This window comes from Dipodomys ordii, unplaced genomic scaffold (genome assembly GCF_000151885.1).
Source record: "Dipodomys ordii isolate 6190 unplaced genomic scaffold, Dord_2.0 Scaffold153, whole genome shotgun sequence".
NCBI classification, from domain to species: Eukaryota; Metazoa; Chordata; class Mammalia; order Rodentia; family Heteromyidae; genus Dipodomys; species Dipodomys ordii.
Genome location: NW_012267369.1, coordinates 906,150 through 913,668, shown reverse-complemented (window position 1 = coordinate 913,668; position 7,519 = coordinate 906,150). Strand labels below are relative to the sequence as shown.

Sequence of the window (7,519 nt, the reverse complement as noted above, 5' to 3'; positions counted from 1 at the left end):
GGGCTAGCAGTCTCTGCCAGAGATGACTTTAATACACCCTGCAAATCCTTTTCTTTTCTTTTCTTTTTTGTCAGTCTTGAGGCTTGAATTCAGGGCCTGGGCGCTGCCCCTAAATTCTTTTGCTCAAGGCTAGCACTTTATTTACCACTTGGAGCCACAGCTCCACTTCCAGTTTTCTGGTGGTTAATTGGAGATTAGAGTCTTGCGGACTTTCCTGCATGGGGCTGGCTTTGAACCATCATCCTAACATCTCAGCTTTCTGCGTAGCTGGAATTATAGGCATAAGCCACCGGTGCTGGCTCTGTAAGTCATTTTTCATTTCATGACACACAGGCCGACGGGTCACAGGTGGTCTAAAAACCATAAAGAATATATATTGCTTGGGGGACTTTCTGCATTAAGTCACTTGGCCAAAAAATAGTTTAAATATCAGCTTCTGAGAGGCTACACAGACAGGAGGAGTTCCTGACATCAGTAGTTCTCTAAGAATGTAGATCTCTGATCCATTTGGAGTTTGTTCTCCTGTAGGGTATGAGCATGACTTTAATGTGACTGCTTCCCAGATAACCTTGTTTGAAAGGCCACTGGGCCCCCCTAGACCTTAGTGACCATCTTTACCAAATAGTACGCTTCTGTATGTACTTGGGTCTGTTGTTGAACTTTGTATTCTTTTTGAAAACTGGGCCATTGGTCTATTTATGTGCTAGTACCACACTGTTCTAGAAGGTATGCTTTAATTTCTAATAAGGCTTTATTACATGACTACATATTAAAAAGTTTCTTCTGTTTTTTCCTCCTGAACCCAACATAATAAGCATATGTTCTACTACTTAGTGACACGCTCGGCTCTTCTCTGGAATTAAAAGAAAGTAAGAACAAAGCTGAGCACTGGTGGTTCACACCAGAGGACTGATTCCACGACCTTCCTCTTCTCACAGATACCTGAGTCAGGGAAGGTTCAAGTTCCTTACATAAAATAGCATAGTATTCTTACATAACCTCTGCGTATCATCTTGTGTAACTGAAATAATCTCTATACTTCTTACCAAATACAAGACAGTATGAAAACATCTGTACATGTTTCATATAGATCCCAAATTTTTCCTCCACCATTGTCAATCCAAAGGTGGTTGAATTCTTGAACACAGAATCTGGCTTCAGCACTGAGTGTGCAATCACTCTGTTTTCTTCTTGCTCTTATGATTTTGTCTATAGAAGGGTTGAACTTGGGACATGTGCTTACTGCACGAGTACGCTACCATTTGAGCCGTGTGTCTAGTCCTTTTTGCTTTTGTTATCTTTCAGATAGGGTCTTTTACTTTTTCCTGGGGCTAGCCTCCTATTCCAATCACTCTTCTTATTGTGCCTCACCAAGTAGCTAGGATTGGAGGCATGAACCACTATGCCTGGCCCTAGCACACAATTGTGAGAAGCTATTGTATAAGAAAACGTCAGGCAAACAAATCAGATAAGCCTGCCTATAGATCTTAGGGCTTTGAAGGAAATGTAGAAAGTCCGACTCAGGCCTGCAGAAGGATGTGGAAACCCAGGTGCCCCAATTCCTGTTATCAGATTCTTTCCTCACCTGAAACCCTAGGAATGTACTGGCAGTGCAGAATGTTAGAGCAGTGTCCAAGGCGTGGGGGGGGGGGAGGGGGTTCCTCCCCCTCAAGCAAGTGGCTTCATCTACAAAATGGCAGCCTCCTCCCAGACCTGCCGGGCGCTTTGGTTGTTTGAGGACCGTGCGTGTGACAGTGGGTGAGCGAATGGGGCTTCACAGGACAGGGGCGCAGGCAGCGTGGAGGAAGCACGGTGTTGTTCCCTCCTGACCATGGGCCAGCACTTTTAATATATGCACATTCCCTTAATGGCCACAAAATTTCTGTGAAGGAAATATCCTTATTACCCCTATTGTGTGGATGAGGGACAGGCAGAGAGGCTCAATAACTTGGTCAAAGTCAACGCTTCTAAGTCCCGAGGGTCTGTGTCCTTTGCACCACATGCGCTTTGTGTTCCAAACCAGACAAGAAAAATCAGAGTTGGAGGTATGGCTCAGTGGTAGAGTGCTTGTTCAGCTTTAAGGAAGTCCTAGGTTTGGTCGCCAGCATCTTACGCGCATGCGCACACACACGTGCGCGCACACACACGTGCACGCACACACGCGCACGCACACATGCACACACACATGCACATATTTAGGATTATAAAGGAAAACTGTGTAGCTCATTTCCCCCTCCCCAATCTCAACTTAATTGTCTGTCCATGTGCACCGTTGCCCAGCCCTTCACTGGGCCTCCCCTGTGGGCCTCCCGTGTTAGGTCAGTGGCACGGCTTCAGAAGAAGCCCAAACAACGGTGCATACGTGTGTCTTGGCACCTTTTGCTCCCGCACACGGCCTGGCACCTCTGCTCGCTGGCAGTCTGTGCTTCTTATGCCTATAGTGACTCCAGTGGAGTAATTTTTATGAGAACCACTTTCCTCTGCCTCACTAACCTGATTAGCCTGTGGGAGAATTCTTCCTCCTCCACGGAGTCCAGATCTCATTACAGTGCTTGGGCCCAGTTACTGGCATTCAGCACTTGCCAAATGCAGTTAAAGGAAGTGACATGTGGGTGGGGACGCATACTCTCCTCCTGGTAGATTTGATTGTACTTAATGGCCATTCCCAAGAGGCCTGCCCTCTGTGCATAAACACATGGTAAAAATAGCCCTTCACTGGCTGACTGTCTCTGAGGGCTGGAAGGACCGTTGTAGACCATGCGGCCCACCTTGATCTCCACACAAGAAGCTGACTGCAAAATTGAAATCTGCTGGGGTGAAGGAGCCTGAGCAGGAAAGAGCCCTAATTCAGCCCTCCCTCCTGAGCTCTACCCTGCGTCCCGACCGACCTGGAAACCAACACTTCCATGATGGCCCGCTTTATCAAGGCCCCGGGGGCACTCTTCTTTATATAATATCTTCCCTTAAATGAAGCCATGTTTTAAATCTGTTACACTTAATTTTTTAAAGCTTTTGTAAAAACACATAAAGATAACCCTACAAATACAGTCGATGCAAGCGAAGCTGAGTTGTTAATGCCCAGCTACACATGAATGCCTTTGTGAAAAGGAGGACGGACAGCACCCAGATTCGTCAGACCCCTCCCCCCAGGACTGACTGACTAGCAAGAAGGACGGAAGCTGCCAGAGGGGGACTTTCTCACAGTGGAGCGTGATGTTACTTGATGCCCGCCTCCCTAGCCTGCTCCACACCTCACTATACAGGCAGGAAAGGGGTGACCCATGAGGTCAGGAGGTGGCCCTACCACTCATGAAGGTGGGTCTCCTCAGGCACAGGAAGAGTCCACAGAAGGGCCTGGTGTGGTGGGGCTCAGGCCTGTAATCTCAGCTGGTTAGCAGGGTGAGATCAGGAGGCTGATCCTGTGAGGCCGCCCCCAGTGAACAGCAAGAGCCCATTTTGTAGCCGTACGTGAAGGGGTTGGAGTGTGGAGGACACACAGGACAGCAGACTGGCCGCATCGGCCAGCTATTGCTGCATAACAAGCCAGTCCAACTTGCAGGCCTACCACGCCGCAGCTTCTTTAGCTCACGGTTTTGTGGAGCAGCGGCTCGGGCTGGGCTCTGCTTGTGGTCTTTTAGTCTTAGTGGAACTTCCTCCTGCATCATTGGACGTATTCAGGTCTCCAGAGGCGCTGGCACTGTCTGCCTCTGGGCCTCGGCTCCCCACATGGTCTGTGACCGCGTGTGCTATGGCTGTTGTCGGGGGCTCACGTGGCAGCAGGAGGAGAGGTGAGGCGGCCTCTTGACACCTGGCTCAGTCTGGCCTGGTGTCCTTCTAGCCACTGTGTCATGGCCAGGGAGGTCAATCACTCCACCTTCTGAGGCAAGAGCCTCCAACCAGTACAGAGGGCGGGCCACAGGGAGGCCATTCCCTGGGGCCTTGGATTAAATGGATCATCATTTTATAGAGACATAAGAAGTCAGTCGGGCACCTGTCTGTGATCCTGGGGTTCTAGGCTGGTTGAGCTAGGATCTGAGCCCAGGGCACCAACTCTGAGGCCTGTTGACCTTGCGCTGCCCTGTGCTCATGGTCGTCTCCACTTGCCATCTCCGTCGATGCCCCCTCACTTTCTTAGTCTGCCCCGTTTACCCATGAGCTGACCTCCCCAAGGTCAGTCACTGAGCCGAGGCACAGCCCCAGGCCTTGTGTCTGACATCTGCAGACCACAGCCTCTCTCTAGAAGCGTACTTGGGGCTGCAGTCTCTGAGACTGTACCTTCTTCATCCCCTCCTCCTCTTCCTCCTCCTCCTCCTCTCCCTCTTCCTCTTCTCCTCCTCCTCACAGTGTTTTCCCAGGGTTCCTGTCCTTCCAGTCGACCTCCCCTGGGCAGTCTAACCCCTGCTGAAGACATTGGTGATCATAACTGGCAGACCGCTTTCAGACCTTCACCTCCGCCTGGACCTCCACTGCCTCTCCCAGCAACCTCCCCCATGACCTGCGGCGCCTCCCTTCCTTTACGTTCTACAGTTCAGGAAGGCACCACCAACCAGTGACATGAGCCAAAACCGCAGGCTGGCTCTTCCGGAGGTGATGGGTAGGCAGAGACCAGCACTACCTGAAGGGGGCAGTCTCTGCCCAACGGCGGGCAGGCCGTGGCCAGGCGCAGCCCAAGCCTGGACTTTCAGAGGAAACCCAGCCCAACACGATTAGGTGCCGGGGGTTCACTGTTGGCTGCCTGTTCGGATGTTGTAAACCATCGTGCAGGCCGAATCTTCTGCAGCCCAGGTACACGGCAGCTGCCAGCCACACCACTGCCTGATCTCCCAAGCGGCTGGCCATCTCTCCAGCCAAGTGGCTATGTCTGGACTGAGTCCTAGACTGCCTCCAGCCCGAGCTCTCTGGGGTTTCAGATCCACAAGCCCAGCTACCCAACAGCCCCTCACATCCCAAGCCCACATGAAGGCTTCTGCCAGAGGAACTGAGAATCTAGATTTGCCATGTGAAATCACCAGCTTCTAAAATGTATGGTAACAAGGTTTAGATGGAAAGGCAGTTTCTCTTGGGTCAGAGTTGATATGTGAGCCACCAGGCTGCTACCCGACTTAGTGTGAGCTAAGCCGCCACCACACCACAGACAAGGCCTCGCCAATCTCCGCCAACCCCGAGGGGGTTGTCTCCGCCTGCGTGTCAGGCCATGGACTCCCTGCAGGCACACTGCTCCTCAGGGCAGCTGCTGCTCCACTTTAGTGACTTTGCTCAGCTTTCTTTTCCCCCAGGGTCAGTCATGGTCTTGGTTGTGTCCCTGAACGCAATCCCTGTTCCCAGCCGCCGCTCCTCCCTACCTGGAGGGGCATAACTGACCACCCAGACTCCTGTCATTGCAAGAAGATGAATGCATGGCGCTACTGTGCGTAAGACAAACTCCTGGCTCTCTTAGGCCTCTTAGATCCATCTCACCCTTTCTCCTCACAGAAGTTCCCAGCACTTTCTCCTCTCCTCTGGCCTCAGAGGGACGCTGAAGCTCATGTAAGAACACTTATGTGGGCAGAAAATGCCACTTTTCCTTGGGTTGCCAGCCAGCCTCTCATAGATCTTTACATCATGTGTCACCCACGAGGGAGGGTTTGGTGGCCCAGGGAGCTCCCTGCCAAAATAAAGAGCCAGGCACACTCTCTAATAAAAGTCTTCTGTGGGGCTGAGAAGGTGGCTAAGTGGAAGAGTGCTTGCCTTGCATGCACGAGGCCCTGGGTTTGATTCCTCAGCACCACATAAGCAAAAAAGAAAAAAAGCCGGAAGTGGCGCTATGGCTCAAGTGGTCGAGCTAAAGAGCTGAGGGACAGCGCCCAGGCCCAGAGTTCAGGCCCCATGACTGGACCCCCCCACCCCAAAAAAATAAATAAAGTCTTCTGCGTCTGAAAAGGTGGTGTGCTTTCTCCAATCATCTTGCTAAATACATCAGAACACGGTGAACACTGGACAAAGAAGAAACAGAAGAAAACTGAAAGAAATACCTGACCAATGAAGGGGCCAGAGGCCATGGACGACACGGTGGTGCTTCCCTAGATTTTGTTTGCCTGATGCATCTCCCATGCGGGACTAAGGAAGCCCTAACCCAGACGTGCCACGCAGAGACCGAACGGGAAGGAAACTCACTTCACAAACGTAATGAGGCTCTGTATAGATCGACTCAAGCAAGCTGCAAACAAAACAGCCAATTGGGGCTGGGAAGGTGGCTCAGTGGTAGAGCGCTTTCCTTGCATGCCAGAGGCCCTGGGTTCAATTCCTCAGCACCACATAAGCAAAAAGAAAGAAGCCGGAAGTGGCGCTGTGGCTCAAGTGGTAGAGCGCTAGCCTTGAGCTGAAGAGCTGAGGGACAGCGCCCAGGCCCAGAGTTCAGGCCCCACAACCGGACCAAAAAAAAAAAAACATGCCAAAAGCTGGATACAAGATCCCTATTTCCAAAAACCCACAAATTTTATCCTCATATACTAGAAATTAACATGTGAAAAACTGAAAAGTAGAAAAATAATATTTGCCAGGTACCAGTGGCTCACGCCTGTCATCCTAGCTATCCAGGAGGCTGAGATCTGAGGATGGAGGTTCAAAGCCAACCCCGGGCAAGAAACTCTGTGAGACTGATCTCCAATGAACCACCAGAAAACCGAAGTGGCGCTGTGGCTCAAGTGGTAGAGCGCTAGCCTTGGGCTGAAGAGCTGAGGGACAGCGCCCAGGCCCAGAGCTCAGGCCCTGGACCAACCAAAAAAAGACACTCCTAAGCTGTTTGGCAAATACGGGTATAACCACCATCAGAAACACACAGGGTAATGGGACATTAAATGCTGGCAAGGCCGTCAGGAAGCTGGAGTGCTCGCTGCACGTGTGTGCAAGGGGCACTAGCAAACACTGTTTTGTGGCCTCTGAACACGCACACGCACACCCTAAGCGTGCAGAAACATCACTCGAGGACATTTGTCCCAGATGATGAGGGCACAGTAGGGGAAAAAACCCTCAATATCCTTCCACGGATAGGTGGTTAAATAAAGTGTGCATCTACTGTGGGATGGTCCTGTGCGGGCCAGGGCAGAGAGCCCGCGCGGTCAAAGGGCTCCTGATTTGGCTTTGGGTGCTGGAGGCGAGTTCCCCAAGTAGCTCTGACGGGGTCGGGCTACGGGTGGGCTGCGCCTCCTCCCCGCCTGGGCCCGGTACAGGCGTGCGCCCCGGCCACTGCAGCCCCAGACACCCGAGGACCCTCGGCCCGCGCCTCCCAGCCGGCCCCTTCCAGTCCTGCCCTTGGGCGGCGGCGGTGCGCGCCCCCGCCTTCCAGGTGTCCCGGCAGGGGAAGGAAGGCGTCCCGTCTGGCAGCCGCCCCGCCCCGGCGCCCGGGCCGCCTCCCCCCGCCCGACTTCCAGTTCCAGGCTGGGGCAGCCGAGGGGAGCGTCCGCACCCGGTGAGTGTGTGCGTGCGTGTGCGGGCCCGGCCAGCGTGCAAGGGCGTCCAGTGGAGGCGCGTAGGCGGGGCG

General features: G+C 52.7%; 1 protein-coding gene across 1 annotated transcript in view; it reads left to right on the top strand.

The window, feature by feature from the left end:
• The first annotated feature begins 7,414 nt into the window (after nucleotides 1–7,414).
• Nucleotides 7,415–7,519, top strand: part of Mgll (monoglyceride lipase) — an 87,077-nt gene continuing 86,972 nt past the window's right edge. Inside the window, exon 1 of the mRNA XM_013032327.1 lies at nucleotides 7,415–7,447. The gene's annotated coding sequence lies outside the window, so the exon portion shown is untranslated. The remainder of the gene's footprint in view (nucleotides 7,448–7,519) is intronic.